The sequence below is a fragment of the Falco naumanni genome, chromosome W (genome assembly GCF_017639655.2).
Source record: "Falco naumanni isolate bFalNau1 chromosome W, bFalNau1.pat, whole genome shotgun sequence".
In the NCBI taxonomy this organism is placed as follows: Eukaryota; Metazoa; Chordata; class Aves; order Falconiformes; family Falconidae; genus Falco; species Falco naumanni.
Window position 1 is genome coordinate 3161902 of NC_054079.1, and position 20799 is coordinate 3182700.

General features: G+C 42.9%; 1 long non-coding RNA gene across 2 annotated transcripts; it reads right to left on the bottom strand.

Moving 5' to 3' along the window:
- Window positions 1-415: 415 nt before the first annotated feature.
- On the bottom strand, window positions 416-2811 carry LOC121080704. 2 transcript variants are annotated; one of them, XR_005825469.1, is made up of 3 exons: window positions 2039-2672; window positions 1818-1891; window positions 416-482 (listed from the first exon to the last, which is right to left on the bottom strand). It is a non-coding gene; the product is annotated as an uncharacterized LOC121080704 (long non-coding RNA). The 2 variants fall into 2 exon arrangements; XR_005825468.1 differs by lacking the exon at window positions 416-482 and having other exon boundaries at window positions 1776-1891; window positions 2039-2811.
- Window positions 2812-20799: the final 17988 nt, after the last annotated feature.

Sequence of the window (20799 nt, forward strand, 5' to 3'; positions counted from 1 at the left end):
CCCAGTAAGAAGGGAAAAACCGCCGGAACCAAAACGTAGGAAAACCTTCCGCCTATATGCTCCAACCCTTTTACAATATCCACAATATAGAGTAACTGTTGAATTACAAGAAGTAGCACATATAGGACAAGAATTTTCTGTTTCTATCGGTCCTTGCCCAAAAAGATCCTGCAACGCACGCACAATACGGTCACAGTGTAACAAAGACAATTCACCGGAGGGTAATTGACATTGTATCTCCCAAGGTAACTGCTGCAAGATGGGCAGAATATTGTATGTTAACTTATCTACAAGCCGCTTTTCTTCATTTGGTCGTGGCGGTCGGAATAACCTTTCTCGATGCTGTGCCCACTGAGCCCACTGATCCCTCCTGTTCATTTAGGAGTCAATCCTGTCGTAGTCACCCTGCTGTTTCTTTTCAGTGGGTCGGTTTTCAATCCACGGGCGAACCCATTTTGCTGGAATCCACTTGGTCACTGCCCCTGTGGAGATACATGCATAACCCCGACCCCACGTTAATAAATTATGAGGCCCTGACCAACAATTTGAGACAGGGTCAAATACCTGGACAGCTATGTCACGATTCGAAAAATCGTTGGGATTGTTAGAAAAGTGATAGAAAATCGGCTGTTCAGTACATTCCGTTCTGGGATTCAACCAGTTCAGTACATAGCATGCTTTTGCCACTATTACATGAGGACTCCTCTCCCCCTCTTTTCGAAAAACAGACAGGTAATGTTTCAATGATTGATTGGCACGTTCAATAATTGCCTGACCACCAGAATTATTCGGAATTCCGGTAACGTGCTTCACCTGCCATTGCAGCAAAAAGGTCTTTATTTTGGCACTAAGATATGCAGGGGCATTATCTGTTTTTACCATATCTGGGCGGCCCAGCACAGCCATGGCTGACATCCAATGCTGGACATGGACATATTTAAGTATGACAGTCCTAGCGTCTTGACGAGACAGACCAAACTGTTTTTGGAGAGACCGGGCAGATTGGTGAAAAAAGGCATGTGACTCTGTTGCTTGTTTTAGAGGAGAATTTTGTAATACTGGGGATGCCACCTGAGTGTCTATATAAGCATCCTGTTCTTTTTCAGGGGCTAGTATGTGAGGGCTGGCTATTAAGAGATCAATAAGGTTAGGATTATTCTCTCTCCAAGATTGTAGAGCTAAATCCACAAACCACTGACATATTGTTGGGGAGTTTTTCATACCCTGAGGTAGTACAACCCACTCATACCTTTTTGCTGGAGCGGCACGGTTTATAGCTGGCACTGTAAATGCAAATTTTTCACAATCATCCTCATGCAGAGGAATAGTGAAAAAACAATCTTTTAAATCAATAATTAATAGGTCCCAATTTTGTGGTAACATAGTGGGAGAAGGCAGCCCAGGCTGAAGGGCACCCATGTCAACCATTTTTTCATTTATTGCTCTTAAATCATGTAATAATCTCCATTTTCCTGATTTCTTTTGAATTGTAAGAATGGGTGTATTCCATGGGCTAACAGAAGGTCTGATGTGGCCTAAATCCAATTGTTCTTGGACTAATTCTTGAATGTGTTGCAGCTTCTCTTGAGGTAAGGGCCATTGATCAACCCATATGGGAGTTTCTGATTTCCATTTTAATTTTAAGGTTGGGCGAGAGCTGCTATCAATGGCCCCAATCAAAAATCTGTAGAGATTCTCATTCCCCATTGGGAAAGTACATCTCTACCTAACAAGGACAAGGATGTGTATAGGACATAAGGTTTTACCCATGCTTGATGTCCTTCTTGATCCGTGAAAAGAATGAAGTTTTTACTGACCTGTGTCAGACGACTTCCCCCAATGCCTGAAATGGTTGAACCCGCACTATCTAATTCCCACATGGTAGGCCAAACTGAAAAAGGAAGAACAGTAACATCAGCACCAGTATCAATCATCATTGAAACATTAGGAAGATTAACACCTTGTGGACCAGATATCTTAACATTACATTTTGGCCGCTCGGCACCAATAAGTTGACAAAAGGCAATGTTAGGCATACCCGTTGAGCCAAATGCACCTTGACCCCTGTCCTTTTCTCCTTTTTGAGGGACAGTAGCTTGGAATGGAATGAGCTGTGCAATAGTGCTTCCTGCTGGAATATGAACAGGTGGAGAAAAAACTTTTACCATAATTCCAATAGGTCCGGTATAATCGGCATCAATACAACCAGGAAGAACAAAAATCCCCTTTTTTGACGCAGAAGAGCGTCCTATAAGGAGTGCAGATAAACCATAACCCAAAGGACCACTAACTGTAGAAGGAAGTACATGTACCTTTTCATCAGTGATATTTACAGGTTCTGCCACGGCCAAATCGACTCCTGCGCTTCCTCTGGTGGCTGAATACAGCTCGCCGAGGCAGCCATGAATTTTGTTGGGTTCTGGGGATATTTCTTGGCCGCGTCCTTCAGAACGCGGCTGTTCCCGTTTCCCGGAACAAAGAGGGGTGTACCATCTTTTCTAAATTTTGAGCGACAATCGGCCGCTTTATGACCAAATTTTTGACAACGCAAACAATTTCCATTCAACAGAGACTTTCCTCCTAGATTCTTTTTGCAGTCACGTTTAAAGTGACCTTCCTGTCCACATTGATAACATTTTGGCTTAAGACCCCGGTCCCCTCGGCCTTGTACCTTGTTGTTGTTTAGAGCTACTGCTAGAGCATTGGCATGTATTTTTGCCTTTTCCTCTTCCTCAACCAAAGGAGCCCTTGCGCATGCCTCTATCATTTGAGCGATGGATGCCCCAGGGGGTAAGGATGCTATAAGTTGCTTACAAGTGACATAGAAACAACATTAATTGCAGGAGAGTGTTATAATCTAACGTTCCTCCCTCCTGAGGCCATTTCGCATCACTCCCCAATTTATACAAAGGCCACCACTGATTACAATATTTAATCCATTTCCTTCTATTTTCGGTACCACCATGTCCTACGATATCACTCCAATGTTTTAATATACAACCCAAGGGCGATTTTTCACAGGGCTTACTCCTTCCATTTCCCATTTTACAATTTTAATTACTTTTTCTCCGGTCGCCTTAGCCACCCAAGGTCGGAAACACGGATAGAGCTCCTTGCTCATATTGCACTCAAACGCATGTCTCAAGCACTCTTGCACTCACACTCAGTCAAAATAATTAAGCTATACATTGAAAATCAAAATGCGCATCTCAATCACACCATTCACACTCTCCAGGCAGCCCTCAGTCACACAAGCAGTATGTTATACGGTACCGTGCACTTATGTACAACTTTTAGGAACACTGGCAGTTCACAAAGTATGCATTTCAATGAACAATTGCCAAAAAACAAACAACAAACAAAAAAACCCCACATTTTTCCTGGTCTTAAGCAGAGTGTTAAGTTTTCCGCTATTTGCCACGAATTACCAGAATTTTATTATTTTTCAACATACATTTCATAACTCCAAGTTTTGAACATGTAACAAGACAACACATAGAACAAACAAGACACAGAGCGCTATTTCAGTTGTTACATTCTAGGAATTCCCCAATTCTTAAGACAACCTAAAGGAAGTTTTTAGCTTCCCCCCTTTTTTTTTTTTTTTTTTTTTTTTCCTCCTGGGGACTGCGCTGCGCGCCGGACGTCTCCGTGCGTCTCACCAGCCGCCCCGTTACTAAACATACCGTTTTATCCGCGGATCCAGGGGTTCTCTTCTGCTCCCGGGTGAACAGCTGAGAAGAGGAGGCTCCTCCGAGAAAATCTCCCGGGGCGCTCCTAGGAGCATCCGCTCCGCAGCTGGTCCCTCAGCCGAGCAGAAATCCTCCTGCCTGGCTCGCCAAAACTGACGTGCGGAATTTGACTCTATAACTCGAAAGTTATAAAGTAGGCATGTTTATTGCGCGCAGGTGCACGGGGGATCGCTCCTCCACAAGCGTGCATACCCGAAGTGACAAACCATCCCACATTTATACAATGAAACAAATGAATATTCAATTAACGCCTATACATATTCGTTACCTAAACCCCGCTTCGTATGTGAATTAGCTTATCAGTCCTTTGCCTGGAATGTGGTGGTCTTGCAGGTTTGTAGGTGATTCATGTTCTTGTGACCATCCGATCTTCTCCAGCAAGGAAACTTAGCACTCCCTCCCTCTAGATAGCATTGGAATATCTCTCATCCTTTTCTTTTTTTTTTTTTTCTTTTTTTTTTTTTTTTTTTAAATAGCCCCTTTTGTTAGAGGAAGAAGGGCAGGCGTCTCCCCAAAACTGTAGTTGTCTCCTCAAAGCTGTGTGCCTATGTGACCAGACACTGCACCCATGACTAGTCACCATACCCACATTCCTTGAGCAGACATATACAATCACAATCAATGTCCATTGTCCCCATTTCACACTATTTCTCCATATCAAAATTACTTTATGTAATGCCAGAAACATCAGTCTCAGGATGAAATATAACTTACAACTTGATTTCAGCATTGCTCCTACCAGGTTTGTCCAAAGTCACACAATCATCTTAAAGTAGCCAGAGGCCATGGTGCATTTTAACACTGGTCAGGAAGTCAGATCTCAACTTTCACCTTTGCAAAGACAAACATGCTTCAAAAAATGCAGTCTGTTATTTAGGAGCTGGTGGAGCTGTGCCGTTCCCACCCCAGCAGTTTTACATCCAGTACTCGCAATTGCCGGTATTAATGTCTGTCTGCCGCTTGCCGTTTGTTCCTTATCAGGACACCAGGGTGGCAATTCATCATCTAATCCCCACGCTATTCATTCAGCAGTAGTCATTACTGGATAAGCTTTAGATGTATAATCGGGGGGATTTTCACACGGAGGTTGCCCCTCTGGCTCTTCCTCCGACTGAGCAGTAGGATCGCCGGGAGGCCGCACTGCAGCTTTAACAGCTGCAGCGACTTGCACCTCGCCGTGTAACTGCGCGGCCATACCCCGTACAGCCCGATACGTGCGAGCCAAAGTCTTTACCCCCTTAGTCCCGACTTGCACAGATTCCCACAAGTCCTCTCCCACTTTCTTCCATGTTTCATTATTATATACATCTTGCGTAGAAGCAAGGAAACCACGGCGGCGACTCCAACATAGCAGATAAATTACTGCCTGCCGTGAGACTGGCGTTTCATTTTTCTCTGCCAGTTTCATTAAACTGTCTACGATTGCTTTTTCCACCACTGATGCAGTGATCCCCATCCTGCTTGTTTCCTGACTCACCGGTCAGCCGTGCACGTTCCGCCTTTCTTCGGGCGCCCAGCTCTCTCTCCGCTGGCAGCAGGATCCTCGCAGGCTCCGCAGCTTGTAACACGATCCTTAACGAATCCTCCTGACTTTTCGACCGATCCACACGTCGGGGTCACCAGATGCTGCGGGCATTCTGGGCGAGCGGGAGTCAGATTCAAATACTCATGGAGTTCAAGATCTGATCCGTTTATTGTACAAACCAGGTACACTTTTATAAGGCACTCTATAAGCGTGTGATAATATGATTGGCTATTTTACAAGCGTATAATAATATGATTGGTTAACAATTGTTTATTGGCAAGATCTCTGTTTCTACTTCTTCAGGCACGTAGGCTCTTTTCTGTTGTTTCCCAGCTCCTCTTATCGCGTCCTGCTGGCCTTGGTTTTGTGCAAGCACCTGCAACCTGTTCCTCCCTCTTCATTCCACTGCTCTGATCGTGCCCTCGTCTTATTTCTTCAGTATTTTTCCACTTGCTTCAAAGTTCAGTATAATCATTCAATACAGCAAGAGCCCCAACAGAAAGTGAATACAAAATATGTCAGATTTGAGAGAGCTGATGATCCAAGGAATTAAGGAGGCAGTCCCAAGGGGGCAGAATATTAATAAGGTTTTTAGTGAACAACAGGAAAAGGACAAGTCTCCTGTGGATTGGTTAGAGAAACTGAGGAAAAATTTACAAATGTATTTGGGGCTAGACCCAGCCTCTCCAGTTGGAGAAGCATTTCTAAAAATCCAATTTGTGGCTGGATCATGGAGGGATATAAGAAAGAAACCAGAAACGTTGGACAGTTGGCAAGAACGAGGATTATAAGAACTGTTGAAGGAAGCTCAGAAAGTGTATGTACGGAGGGATGAGGAAAAACAAAAGAGAAAGCAAGAATGTTTGTAGCGGCAGTCCGGGAAACTCAACAAATGGAGGATTTCCTGGGGAAAATGCCCGAATGTTATCATTATGAGCAGAGGGGACATTTCAAAAAGGACTGGAGCAGACGAATGAAGGACAAACAGATGTTTAATGAAGATGAATAGGGGTATCAGGGCTCTACATTCTGGGGACAAAAACAACATCTGAGCCCTTGATAAATTTAAAGATTGGTCCCCAAGAGGAGAAAGCACAGGTTTTTGTTGATACAGGAGCTGAACGATCTACAGTTCGGCACATCCCTTTGGGATGTCGAGCAAGTAGAGATACAGCTTTGGTAGTAGGAGCAACAGGGGAACCTTTCAGGGCTCCTATTATTAAAAATGTAAAGATTGAATTTAAAAGAATTTAAAATAAAAATTTAGGACTCAGGTGTGCGTGTGGTGGAACTAATTGAGTTCTCCACACACCCAGCACTGTTTTTGCTTATTGTTTCTCAACCTAAATTGATTGAACCCCCCCCCAAAATGTTTTAATTTTTATCGTTTATAACACCTTGAGATGCCAACATCATATCTAATGCCATTTTATTTTTCATAGCTATATGAGATATTTTGGAAACCTTCCTGCAAAACCTTTATGGCACCTGTAGTGTTGCTGGCTATCCCTTCCATTACTGCAGATATATCTATCATTGCCTTTTCCAATTCAGCAACCCCCAACCAAGGAATAAACCACCTAGTAAAAGAATGAAATCCAGTGGGTCTTTCTATAAGGGGGGTTTGACCCCACCTATATCTCTGTAGGTAAGTTTTTGATCACAGATTATTATCCATTTTCTCAACTATCGTCATATTGGGAAAAATCACTCCCAATGTACAAATACCTGACCCTCTTGGCAGTAACTCTTTTTGTTGTGCTACGCTGCCACATATCCAGTACCACCCAGCCCCCAATGGAATATTACAGTATTTACTTGTAGTCAATTCTGATAGTTTCATCATTTGCATTGACCAACCACAATGTGGGTAGTTCTCCACAAATACCTGAGTTCCATAAATGGGTACATACCCAACAATTGGTCTTATTGGCTATCTATATGGTTTTCTGGATCATCATTAAGTGTCTGTTTTGAGTCCATGGGTTTCTCCTGATCCCACCAAATGTGAGAATTTATCACACCACATAACAATCAAAATCCTATACATCTTTAAAACATGTTCAAAGCAGTACCTACAAAGAAATCATGATAACAAACTCAAACCTCCCTGCATACAATCCAGTTCTATATAGGGTCTTATTTTAGTCATTAACTTTCATGCTGCCTGACAATATTGCAAGAGACCCAACCTAGAATTTTATGACTCTTGAGTTAGTTTCAAGTGTAAAGGTCCTTCTTGCTTGGCAGTCCATTCTGGTGAAATGGCTGGTTTAACCCTACTGTGATGTATCCATGGTGTGATTCCTTCAAGCTTGACAGCAGTGTAGGTGGTGAGTAAAATCTGGAAAGGTCCTTTCCACTTCTCTTTCAATGGTTTGTCTGACCACGTTCTCAGATACACTTGATCTCCGGGTCAGAAAGGATGCACTGGCACATCTAATGGTACAGGTGCTCTCTGTTGAATATACCTGTACAATGAGGAAAGAGTCTTTCCCAAAGACAATATATATTCAGTTAACACCCAATCACCAGAAATATGAATTTGGTCTTCCTTTTCTGTTAAATTTACAGCATAAGGTCTTCCATATAATACTTCAAATGAGCTCACCTTTTCTTAACTTTTGGGGTGATTCTGATTCTCATTAAAATGATAGGTAAAACATCTATCCATTTTAAATTAGTTTCTTGACACAATTTAGCCAATTGTTTCTTTAAAGATCTATTCATCCTCTCTACTTTCCCACTAGACTGGGGTTTCCAAGGTGTATGTAAATCCCATTTTATTCCTAAAAGGGCAGAAATTGTCTGTATTACTTCTGCTATAATGTGTGGGCCTCTGTCTGATGACATCCTACTTGGAACTCCCAATCTTGGTATAATCCCATTTAATGATTTATTTGTTACCTCTCTAGCTCGGTTGGTTGGGCACAGGAAAGCTTCAAGCCATCATGTAAAGGTATCTACCAATGATATGGAGAAATAGTGTGAAATGGGGACGCTTAACACCGACTGTGATTGTATATGTCTGCTCAAGGAATGTGGGTATGGTGACTAGTCATGGGTGCGGTGTCTGGTCACACAGGCACACAGCTCTGAGGAGACAACTACAGTTCTTGAGGAGATGCCTGCCCCTCTTCCTCTAACAAAGGGGAGACGGGAGACGCCTGCCCTTCTTTCTCTAACAAAGGGGCTATTTAAAAGAGAATGAGAGAAGATGAGAGACATTCAAATGCTATCTAGAGGGAGGGAGTGCTAAGTCTCCTTGCTGGAGAAGATGGGATGGTCACAAGAACATGACTCACCTACAAACCTGCAAGACCACCACATTCCAGGAAACGGACTGATAAGCTAATTAACATACGAAGCGGGGTTTAGGTAACAAATATGTATAGGCGCTAATTGAATATTCATTTGTTTCATTGTATAAATGTGGGATGGTTCGTCACTTCGGGTATGCACGCTTGTGGAGGAGCGATCCCCCGTGCATCTGCGCGCAATAAACATACCTACTTTATAACTTTCGAGTTATAGAGTCTAATTCCGCACGTCAGTTTTGGCGAGCCAGGCAGGAGGATTTCTGCTCGGCTGAGGGACCAGCTGCGGAGCGGACGCTCCTAGGCGCGCCCCGGGAGATTTCCTCGGAGGAGCCTCTTCTTCTCAGCTGTTCACCCGGGAGCAGAAGAGAACCCCTGGATCCGCGGATAAAACGGTATGTTTAGTAACGGGGCGGCTGGTGAGACGCACGGAGACGTCCGGCGCGCAGCGTAGTCCCCAGGAGGAAAGGTACCTTGGGAGGGGGTTTGCTGACCAAGGGGTGGCCGCTAGCGATCTTGAGGGCAGATCGAGCAAACCCGAGGTTACTGCCATTCCTAAAAGCCCGGAGGCCTCGTGACGGAAAGCGGGGGGCGGGACGGAATAAGGCGGAATCTCACAGGAACAAGAGGGACCTCTTAGCAAAAGTAAAAGGGAAACTTTTGCGTAGGAAAAAAGGGGGAAGCTAAAAACTTCCATTGGGTTGTCTTAAGGATTGGGGAATTCCTAGAATATAACAACTGAAATAGCGCTCTGTGTCTTGTTTGTTCTATGTGTTGTCTTGTTACATGTTCAAAACTTGGAGTTATGAAATATATGTTGAAAAATAATAATATTCTGGTAATTCGTGGCAAATTGCGGAAAACTTAACACTCTGCTTAAGACCAGGAAAAATGTGGGGTTTTGTTTGTTGTTTGTTTTTTGGCAATTCTTCATTGAAATGCATACTTTGTGAACTGTCAGTGTTCCTAAAAGTTGTACATAAGTGCATGGTACCGTATAACATACTGCTTGTGTGACTGAGGGCTGCCCGGAGAGTGTGAATGGTGTGATTGAGATGCGCATTTTGATTTTCCGTGTATAGCTTAATTATTTTGACTGAGTATGAGTGCAAGAGTGCTTGAGACGCGCGTTTGAGTGCAAAACAAGTAAGGAGCTCTATCTGTGTTTCCGACCTTGGGTGGCTAAGGCTGCCGGAGAAAAAGTGATTAAAATTGCAAAATGGGAAATGGAAGGAGTAAGCCCTGTGAAAAATCGCCTTTGGGTTGTATATTAAAACATTGGAGTGATATCGTAGGACATGGTGGTACCGAAAATAGAAAAAAATTGATTAAATATTGTAATCAGTGGTGGCTTTTGTATAAATTGGAGTGATGCGAAATGGCTTCAGGAGGGAGGAACGTTAGATTATAACACTCTCCTGCGATTAATGTTGTTTCTGAGGAGAGAGGGAAAATGGGACAAAGTATCATATGCAGACATGTTCTTTGTCCTCCAGGACAAACCTGAGTGGCAAAAGGACTGTGGATTAGTACCCCCTCGGGATCCTATGGTACTAACACTAGAAAGAGTGCGGGATTAACATCACCTGATCTTTGATTATGGCTCTAGAAAAGGGTGGAAAAAACCCTAAGACCTAAACTAGAAAGATGTTCTTGTTGAAATTTTTGTGTTAAAAGCTCAGGTTGCGGTTCCTTCTGTGGAGCAACCAGAATGAAACACGTTGTAAGATAAAAACTTGTACTAATGTATGTAAAACCTGAGGCGGGGGTGGGTGGAGAATCAAAGACCTTGTGAAAGTGTTAAAGTATTGGGGTGAGTTTGTACAAACCCCCGTACCCCCTCGAAGGTGCGGCTGAGTCATGCTGGATGCACGGCAGGGTGTTTGCTATTTGCCTGCGAAGGCTGATATGTAATAACACAGACTTAAAGCAACAAGTAGCAGATTTGCATTCAGGGTAAGAAAGAGTTAAAACAGAAATGCTGCTGCAGAGGCAGGCCTGTGTAACCTGCAGAGCAGGAACAGCATCTCCTGCCCCAAATCCTCCTGATGGTGGGGAGGAGGGGATTGCTGTTGCTGACAATTGAGCAGAAGGACCTGACAATGTCACCCCAATTGCTGCAGCATTTGCAGTACAACAGGACCCATAACTGCCCTTTAGGGCAGGGAATGGGTATGAGGTGGAATTTTAGTGAATACGAAACCAACTTATTTGTTGAACTTCAGTAAAAAAATAATTATTTGTTACAGTTGTGGGAGCTGCTGGCCACCAGGAAAACATCCTGAAACCTTTAAAGTACAAACTAAGAAAACAAACAAGAATGCCAAATTCCCCAAAGGCCCTTCTTGGTAAGGACTTATTAGAACAATTGGAGGCAACAATCAAATTTAAAAAAGGGGAAGTTACTCTGGAAGTAAATGATCACCAATACATACAAGTTATGAGCCTATCTTTGGCCAGTACTCCTATAAAAAGGGAAATTGATACCAGAATTATTGATCAGGTATATCCCGGAGTATGGGCAATTGACATACCGGGACGTGCCAAGAATGCATCACCTGTTATAGTAAAATTAAAGGAAGGACAGGGTGCGATAAGAATTTAACAATACCCACTGAAAAGGGAAGATAGGGAAGGAATTCGTCCAAATATAGAGCGATTCATAGAATTAAAACTACTAAAAGAATGTGAGTCAGAATTTAACACACCTATCCTCCCAGTTAAAAAACCTGATGGGTCTTATAGGATAGTTCAAGATTTAAGGGCCATTAACAAAATAACAGAGGATCTGTATCCTGTAGTAGCTAACCCCTATACCTTACTAACCACCCTGACACCTGACCTAGCTTGGTTCACAGTTTTAGACTTAAAAGATGCCTTCTTTTGCCTCCCTCTCCATGAAGCCAGCCAAAGAATTTTTGCTTTTGAATGGGAAAATCCCAGAAGCGGTCGAAAGACCCAGCTCACATGGATGGTGTTGCCACAGGGGTTTAAAAATAGCCCCACAATTTTTGGAAACCAATTAGCAAAGGATTTGGAGTTATGGGAACCACCACCAGGAGAAGGGAAAGTGTTACAATATGTAGACGATCTTCTTATTGCAACCAGAACTGAAGAATCTTGTATTATTTGGACTGTGAGCCTGCTGAACTTTCTGGGACTACAAGGATATCGGGTTTCTAAGAAGAAGGCACAGGTGGTGTTACAACAAGTCACATACCTAGGGTACGAGATCAGTGCCGGACAACGGGTCCTAGGGAAGGCCCGAAAAGAAGCCATATGCCAAGCCCCCCGACCACGAACTGTAAAGGAACTGCAGACATTTCTGGGAATGACAGGATGGTGCAGGCTTTGGATATGTAATTATGGCTTGCTTGTTAAACCATTATATTCCCTGATAGCAGCTAATCAGAAGGATCTTCAGTGGGATGCTGAATCAGACAGAGCTTTCCATGAACTGAAGAAAGCCTTAATGTCGGCACCAGCACTAGGACTTCCTGATGTGAGTAAGCCATTTTTCCTATTTTCCCATGAGAAACAGGGAATGGCATTAGGAATACTGGCACAAGATTTGGGACCATACAGACGGGCAGTGGCGTACTTCTCTAAACAGCTGGATGCCACTGCAAAAGGGTGGCCTGGTTGCCTGAGAGCAGTAGCAGCTGTCATCCTAAACATCCAGGAGGCCCGGAAGTTTACCTTGGGCCAGAAAATGACTGTCTTAGTATCCCACACAGTGTCTGCAGTCCTTGAAACAAAAGGGGGGCATTGGCTCTCCCCACAGAGATTCCTAAAATACCAGGCCATAATGGTGGAACAAGATGATGTTGAGATCGTGACTACAAACATCGTCAATCCGGCCTCATTTCTTAATGGGAATGTTGGCGAATCAGTCGATCATGACTGTCTAGAAACAATCGAAGCCACTTATTCTAGTAGGACAGATCTCAAGGATGTTCCTATTAATGGAGCTGAACATTGGTTCACGGATGGGAGCAGCTATATGCTGAATGGAAAGCGACATTCCGGATATGCTATTACAACCTCTGAAGAAGTGATAGAATCGGGACCGCTACCAGCTGACACTTCGGCACAGAAGGCTGAAATCATAGCCCTTACTCGAGCTCTGGAGAGAGCTCAGGGAAGACCTATAAATATTTGGACTGATTCTAAATATGCCTTTGGAGTGGTACATGCTCATGGAGCAATATGGAAAGAAAGGGGACTGTTAAACTCCCAAGGAAAAATCATCAAACATGCGGAAGAAATTTTGAAACTCCTAAATGCGGTCCAGCTTCCTGAAAGTGTGGCAATTATGCACATCAAGGCACACCAGAAAGTGAGCACAGAATTAGAAAGAGGAAATGAACTGGCGGACAGGGAAGCAAAACAGGCAGCCAGAAAAGCAATCAAGGTAGTGGGTGCGCTAATACCCGATGGACAAATATCTCTAGAAGGTAAACCAAACTATACTAAAGAAGATCGCAAACTGATTTCTGACCTAGAGGGATCATATAATGAGGAAGGGTGGGCTGTAATCTCACATGGGAGAATAGTGATTCCTTCCTACATGGTATGGTCAGTAGTTCGGGAAGAACATAGAAAAAGGCACTGGGGGGCAGAAGCTCTATATAAGGATCTCACTAAAAATATAATAGCACGAAATTTGTATACTACTATTAGACAAGTAACCCAACAATGTGATCTTTGTCTCCAGACTAATCCTAAGATTACTAAGGGGCCAAAGTTGGGAAAAATTGGGAAAGGAAATGTTCCAGGGCAACATTGGCAGATTGATTTCTCGGAACTTCCTAAAAAAGGGGGGTATTGATATTTATTTGTGCTAACAGATACCTTTTCAGGTTGGCCAGAAGCCTTCCCGTGCAGAACTGCTAAAGCCCGGGAAGTGACCAAAATACTGCTCCAAGAGATAATACCTAGGTTTGGAGTCCCAGCGGTAATGTCCTCGAATAGAGGACCACATTTTGTGTCCAGAATAGTGCAACAGATCAGCCACCATCTAGGAATAGATTGGCAATTACATACCCCATACCGACCACAATCAAGTGGCCAGGTGGAAAAGATGAATCATCTAATCAAACAACAGATTGTCAAGCTAGGTCAAGAAACAAATCTAACTTGGCCCCAGTCTTTGCCATTAGCTCTTACACAAATTCGAACTAGACCAAGAGCAAAAGAGGGGCTTAGCCCATTTGAAATTTTATATGGACAACCCTATGGGGTACAAAAGGGGACGTCTTCACAGATTGGTGAAGAAACAATGACTTCCTATATGGTGGCACTAAACAAACAATTAATAAGAATTGAGAAGCATGTGATGGAACACGCAGTAGGGATCTGGATGGACCTGTTCACGATATACGACCAGGGGACTATGTATACGCTAAGTGTGTTGCAGATAAAACCCTGGAACCACAGTGGACCGGACCTTTTCAAGTCCTACTCACCACCTACACCGCAATCAAGGTTGAGGGACAGAATTCTTGGATTCACCATACCCGGATCAAGAAAGCCTCTGCAACTTCGTGGAGAGTAACCCCAGATAAAAAGAACTGAAACTCAAATTTACTCGGACAAATGGGAACAATGTGGGTGGCAAGTAAGTGAACCTGGGCGGTTGTGGATCCACTATATGGGAAGAGCACCACAACAAACAATATAGAACAAAAGAGTCTGGGACTAAGCCAGTGGCCAGTCTTTCCCAACTTGTTATCGGTAAGCCCCAACTCAAACAAAGATATTTTTGATCAAAACAGATTTATATGTATATATGAGGAACGTTTAGATTCCTAAAATGATCAATAGTGGGTTTAAATAATTTGTGGTTTTTTGTACCCTCTCTCTTGCCTACAACCAAGAGCCTGATAACTGGCCTTGGAATCATGCCCAGAAAAAACACACTGGAATAATGGGAAAGGTGGACTCAAAGACGAAACTAGCTATGGTGTTTTTTCTGAAAATGAGGTGTACCAAAGGAATCAATGGGACGTGGAGGATGTACACAAAGTCGACCGATTATGGGGAAAATTAGGAGATAGGATAAAAGTAGGGTGTCAAACATACAATGAAAAAGATAACACCAAGATTTCAGGAGACACCCTGATTAATGTCAGAAAGGTAAATAAGGAATTTACCCTTCTAAATACAGCCATGTGCTTTAATTCACGGGAATGTTGGCACAATTTTACCTTAACTGAGCCCATCTTTATAATATGCCTAGGAAAATATACCTTTGAACATAGAACATGGGCCAGAAAGATAGGCGACAAGTGGCAAACACTAGATTTAGAATCTTGTATTATGCGAGAACAGCAGGGCTTCCTCTGTGAAAGCAATACTATAATGGCTCAGGATACTTGTTTAGATACAGATCAAAAATATGTCATTTTGAGGCCCAACCAAATGCAAACTTGAAAACAGTAATTATATATGCAGGGAAGGGATGTGCATGTTTGAGAACTAAGTGTAACACAATAACTGTAGATGGGGAGGTAAAGGAGACTGCACAATATTCAAATTACTGTATCTGTAATTTTACATCTAACTTTACCCTATCACAGATGATAATTCCTACCCCCATAGGACTAAATATAAGCAGAATAAAAGAACTATTAAAACATGCAGATTTTACAACGTATACTGAAAGAAACCAAAGAAAAGGGAGATGAAACTCTTCTTATGATCCATCATGATGTAGAGGGGATCAAGAAAGTTTTAAAAAAGGTAGAACAGGATGGAAACCATAATTGGTGGGATACTCTCTTTGGCTGGTCACCTTCTGCAACAGGAATTCTTAACACTATGGTACACCCCATTGTGATCTTATTGATCAGTTTAGGAATTTCCTTAATACTAACCATTATGTTATATTTGTGGGTTTGGAGAATGTTTAAAAGGGTAACACTTATGTATGATGCTTTATATCATTCGGGAAGACTGCTTAAGTAAAAGAATTTACTTAATTTAATAAAAAGGGGGGATTGATATGGAGAAATAGTGTGAAATGGGGACGCTTAACACCGACTGTGATTGTATATGTCTGCTCAAGGAATGTGGGTATGGTGACTAGTCATGGGTGCGGTGTCTGGTCACACAGGCACACAGCTCTGAGGAGACAACTACAGTTCTTGAGGAGATGCCTGCCCCTCTTCCTCTAACAAAGGGGAGACGGGAGACGCCTGCCCTTCTTTCTCTAACAAAGGGGCTATTTAAAAGAGAATGAGAGAAGATGAGAGACATTCAAATGCTATCTAGAGGGAGGGAGTGCTAAGTCTCCTTGCTGGAGAAGATGGGATGGTCACAAGAACATGACTCACCTACAAACCTGCAAGACCACCACATTCCAGGAAACGGACTGATAAGCTAATTAACATACGAAGCGGGGTTTAGGTAACAAATATGTATAGGCGCTAATTGAATATTCATTTGTTTCATTGTATAAATGTGGGATGGTTCGTCACTTCGGGTATGCACGCTTGTGGAGGAGCGATCCCCCGTGCATCTGCGCGCAATAAACATACCTACTTTATAACTTTCGAGTTATAGAGTCTAATTCCGCACGTCACCAATACCAAAATATATTTATAATTACTGCATTTTGGTAATTAAAAAAAATCAATCTGCCAATATTCTCCCGAAATATTCCCTTTCTTTACCTCTCCAGGTGGAAGTATTAATTCTACTTTAGAATTATTTTACAACATATTGCATATTGTTTTATTATTTGATCAGCATAGCTTTGCATTGCGGCGAATGAAGAGACGGGACGCAGCTTGATGCAAGCAAATGTCAATTTATTGTACAGAAGCACGAGGTTTTATACACTTTCAGAAGCTGCGCCTTTTAAACTAATTGGTTCTTGAAGCTAAGCCTTGCATACTAGGCAATCTCTGATTGGTGGTTAACTACCATCAATTAACAGCAAGGTGTTACCTTTCCTTGGCGCCATCCGTCTCCCACCCCCCTGTGCTCTGCAAACATGCCTCATCATGTTAATTGTTGTGTCTATTCACACTCCTTGTCCTCCCAGGGTTCCTGACCTACAAGCTCGAGCACATTCCCCTCAGCTAACTGATTGCCACGCATGGTCCTAGTTTCCAGACCGCTCCTGCATCTCCCCCTTCCTGTTGCACAAAAAGAACCTTTGAAACCGAACGAGTAAAAACAAGGTATAAGTAATAGAACAAATAAAAAACCAACTAAGACGTATTATCAATGTCAAAATAACCCACTGTCTTTGTTCCGTACAATTTTACAATTTCCCCTTTTTGTTTTTGAACAGCTAGTACCAGGTTTGCCATGTTCTGCAGGGCCCTTGCAAACATGACAGCAACCAAGGTAATAGCAAACAAAAATACTGCCAATTGATTGAATGAATGCCAAAAAAGACTGAAATTTTCTCAGATTTTGATAGCATGTTGCTGCAATGGGGCGCCTAAAATCCACACAGCGCATACCATCAAAATCCTCACAGCCATGTCCTTGAACCAACAACAAAAAGCAGTGGCAATTTTGACTCACATTCTTAACTGCCTACCAAACAAGGGGATTTAACTCTTTAATGCTTTCCCTGCTGTTACTCTGGATAAGAGAAGAACCGCTGCGACACGTTCCCATCATAGCCTCCTACTACATTACCATCTACAGAAAGACAATTATCGACATTCAAAGTGTAAACAATATCATCTTCTTTTGGATTAACATTATACATAGGTGGAAGGGCACACCAAACAAGAACTGGTTCAGTCAAAAAGTTCAAAACATAGCATGCCTTCTCTGAACATACCTCTGGGGTCATTCCCTTCATTCCCTCTCTTTTTTATGCAAAGAGAAACACTTTTACCATAACAGAGAAGCCCCTATTTACATCTCTGAGCCCGGACACAAACCGCAGCTGTATGCTCCAGCAGGCTCAGGGCAGGAATCATTCATGCAGTTACATAGCTATATATCTCTACAAGCATGCAGACACCTATTAAACACTAGATAACCATGTTTATCTTTCCTATTCTCCTTCACAATACCTAGCTGTTCTCTCATCTCTTGTTAGGTCAAATATTCTCCAGTTTCCTCTCCTGTATATCTCCTCAGACATTCTCTATCCTCCCCTTTTTTGCTTGTTAATTGCGAGGAGGCAAAGGGGGTGTGTAGCTGGGTGACCATGACCTGCTTTATGTTACAATCAACTAAACACTGGATACAGAAAAAAAAGCATGGGAGACCTAAGGCAAACATCAATAAGGTGGTTAAAGATAATTATAATAAATCCTGTAATACTTTTGAGTCATGGCCCAAAGTTTCCCAGCTGTGAGAAGAGACCAAAGGCATCCCGCCCCTGGCTCTGTTGCAGATCTTTGTTTTAAGGCTTTTGAGTTTTGGATACTTTTGTAAATTAATTCACAGTGGTCACTCAGATTCACGTAACACATCCTATCAAAGTCTTCACACTTGTGTCCCTGTGCTAATAATAAAAATCAATAGCAACTCGGTTCTGTAGCAACATATGATGGACAGAATCAACATCTGTTAATAAGCCAGAAAAAAAAGAACAGTATTTGTAGTATTACTTTGTTTAGCAAGCTAGCAGCCTAATTTACTAAGCAAGTTAAGAGCATGTACTATTCTTACAGAAGAGATTAGAGAAGCAAAAATCTGTTATGCTGCATTCCAGAACTCAGCCTGAGAATTACAGTCTGCTGTGAGTTCTGCGTTACAATCATTTGACACATGTTGGGGTTGCGATTGTGAAAGTTGCCCATTTACAATTTTCATTGGCATTATCACAGCTAGTTGTTTTAAAAGCAGCCCTTGAGCTTCCTGATGTTCAGCTTGTTGCAAAATATTCTGAAGCCAATCAATCAAGTTAGTATTAAAGTTAGTGACTCTCTAGGACCCTGCAAGACTGTGGCAAGACTCCCGCATCCGGACTGCCTTAATAGCCATCTCATTCATTTGCAAACAGTTGTCCCTGGGATACCTTGCCTGAGTCACAGAATCGGCACAATTAATTTCTCCAGCCAACTGCTCATAGTTAACAGCAATTCCCCGATTAAGGTTTTCAATCAAGGCCACTACACATAGCTCACAAAAATCAGATAACCACATCATAGACTGTATCAGTTAGTACCATACAAAGCAATGACTTCCAATCCTGCAGTGTGAGCGTATAAGGCTCTGCCATCACTTCAAGAAGGGACATAGCAAATGTATTATGAATCCTCCCTTCCCGCACTGCTTTGCTTAACTCTTTAACAGCCTCGTATTGCACAGGCTGCCACTCTGCAGGTTGATTTGTCTGACAAAATACTAAACATGCCATAGCGACTCCCCAAACCCATGACTGAAGTGTTTCCCACTTGCATTCCTGCCACCAATCCCTCAGACCCCCTTTCACCCTCCCCAAAAATACAATCAATGCATCAGGAGAGACGAGGGGGTAGGGGAAAGGTCTAGCTCCTTTTCCAGATCTATAGGGCCTGGATCAAAAGGTTTATCAGTGTCAATAAAATCATTGTCCGAGTTGTCCTGTTCCCGTGCTTGGTCCTGTGTTGTGAGGGTCGCTGCAATCAGTGACAGAAGCTTTGGGGGCAGAGGAGGTGTGGACAGAATCGCCATCACTGACGGTGTCTTGAGAAGAGTCGCGCTGTCGGTGGAATTTACAGCTTCCCCTGGTTTAGCACCGTTAGTAGAATTAGTCCACACTTGGCAAAGAGTAGTCAGAATTTGCCACCAAGATGCTAAATGCATTCCCGACACGGAGTTCCCCTCCGCGGCAGCATCATACAATTGGCTGCTGTATGTACACACTTTCATTCTTTCAAAGTCTCTAAAGTTTCTTGGCTGCTCACCTGTCTCGATGAATACAGGTGTTATCCTCGGGGTTTAGGTTGTCCGCCTGGTCCAGACAGCAAGTTCAGACAAGCCGTCTCCTCCGGAACGCAGCCCTCTTCCACGAGCTGTCTTTTTTCCGTCCTTATTCTTCCAAGGCTTCGGAACACCACCATAGGGGTCACCATTTGAGGAGACTGAGGCACGGACTCCCTGATCTGAGTAGAAGACCCTTCATGAGTCCATATACGTCTCTTTCTGGGGACGAAGCCTGATTCCCCATTACGGATTTCCCACAGCTCACCTCTCAACTCCGGAGGGATTTCTGCCGGCTCCTGCTTCCTTTCAGCAGATCATTCAAAGTTCTGTGGGATTCGCTGCATGTCGCTCAGATAGGCGATTCGAGAGCCCTTCACGTTAGATCCTTAAACGCATCACGTCGGGGTCACCAATTTGCGGCGAATGAAGAGACGGGACGCAGCTTGATGCAAGCAAATGTCAATTTATTGTACAGAAGCACGAGGTTTTATACACTTTCAGAAGCTGCGCGTTTTAAACTAATTGGTTCTTGAAGCTAAGCCTTGCATACTAGGCAATCTCTGATTGGTGGTTAACTACCATCAATTAACAGCAAGGTGTCATCTTTCCTTGGCGCCATCCGTCTCCCACCCCCCTGTGCTCTGCAAACATGCCTCATCATGTTAATTGTTGTGTCTATTCACACTCCTTGTCCTCCCAGGGTTCGTGACCTACAAGCTCGAGCACATTCCCCTCAGCTAACTGATTGCCACGCATGGTCCTAGTTTCCAGACCGCTCCTGCATTGCATCTTTGGCCCTATTGCATATCTCCTAACATTTGCAATTATAGCATCTGCTCCCATATCAGTTCCTTCATTCATGTCTCTGCTGTAGCAACTTCCTCATTATGGGAGCTGTTACTAAACATTGTCCAGTAGATGTTACCCACCGTCCGTCTGAGGTCCTTATACAGTTTAGCATCTTAGCTAATTCATTCTTCTTTTCATTGTATTTGGGTGCTTCAGTTCTCATTACATTTTAAAGAATCAAGGCTCCCATTATTGCTTCATTGGCCACTCTCTTTGCTATTTCATCAGCCTTACGATTCCCTCGTATGACTTCAGTATGTCCAGGCTGGTGAGCATTATAATGAATTATGGCCACCTCCTAAGGTTTCTGAACCGCTTCTAATAATTTCAATATTTCTGATCCATGCTTAATAGGTGACCTTTGTGAGGTTAAAAATCCTTTCTTTCCATATTGTCTCATGTGCATGTATCACTCCAGAGGCAATTTAGAGTCAGTATATATACTGGCTTGTTTATCCTGTGGCAATTT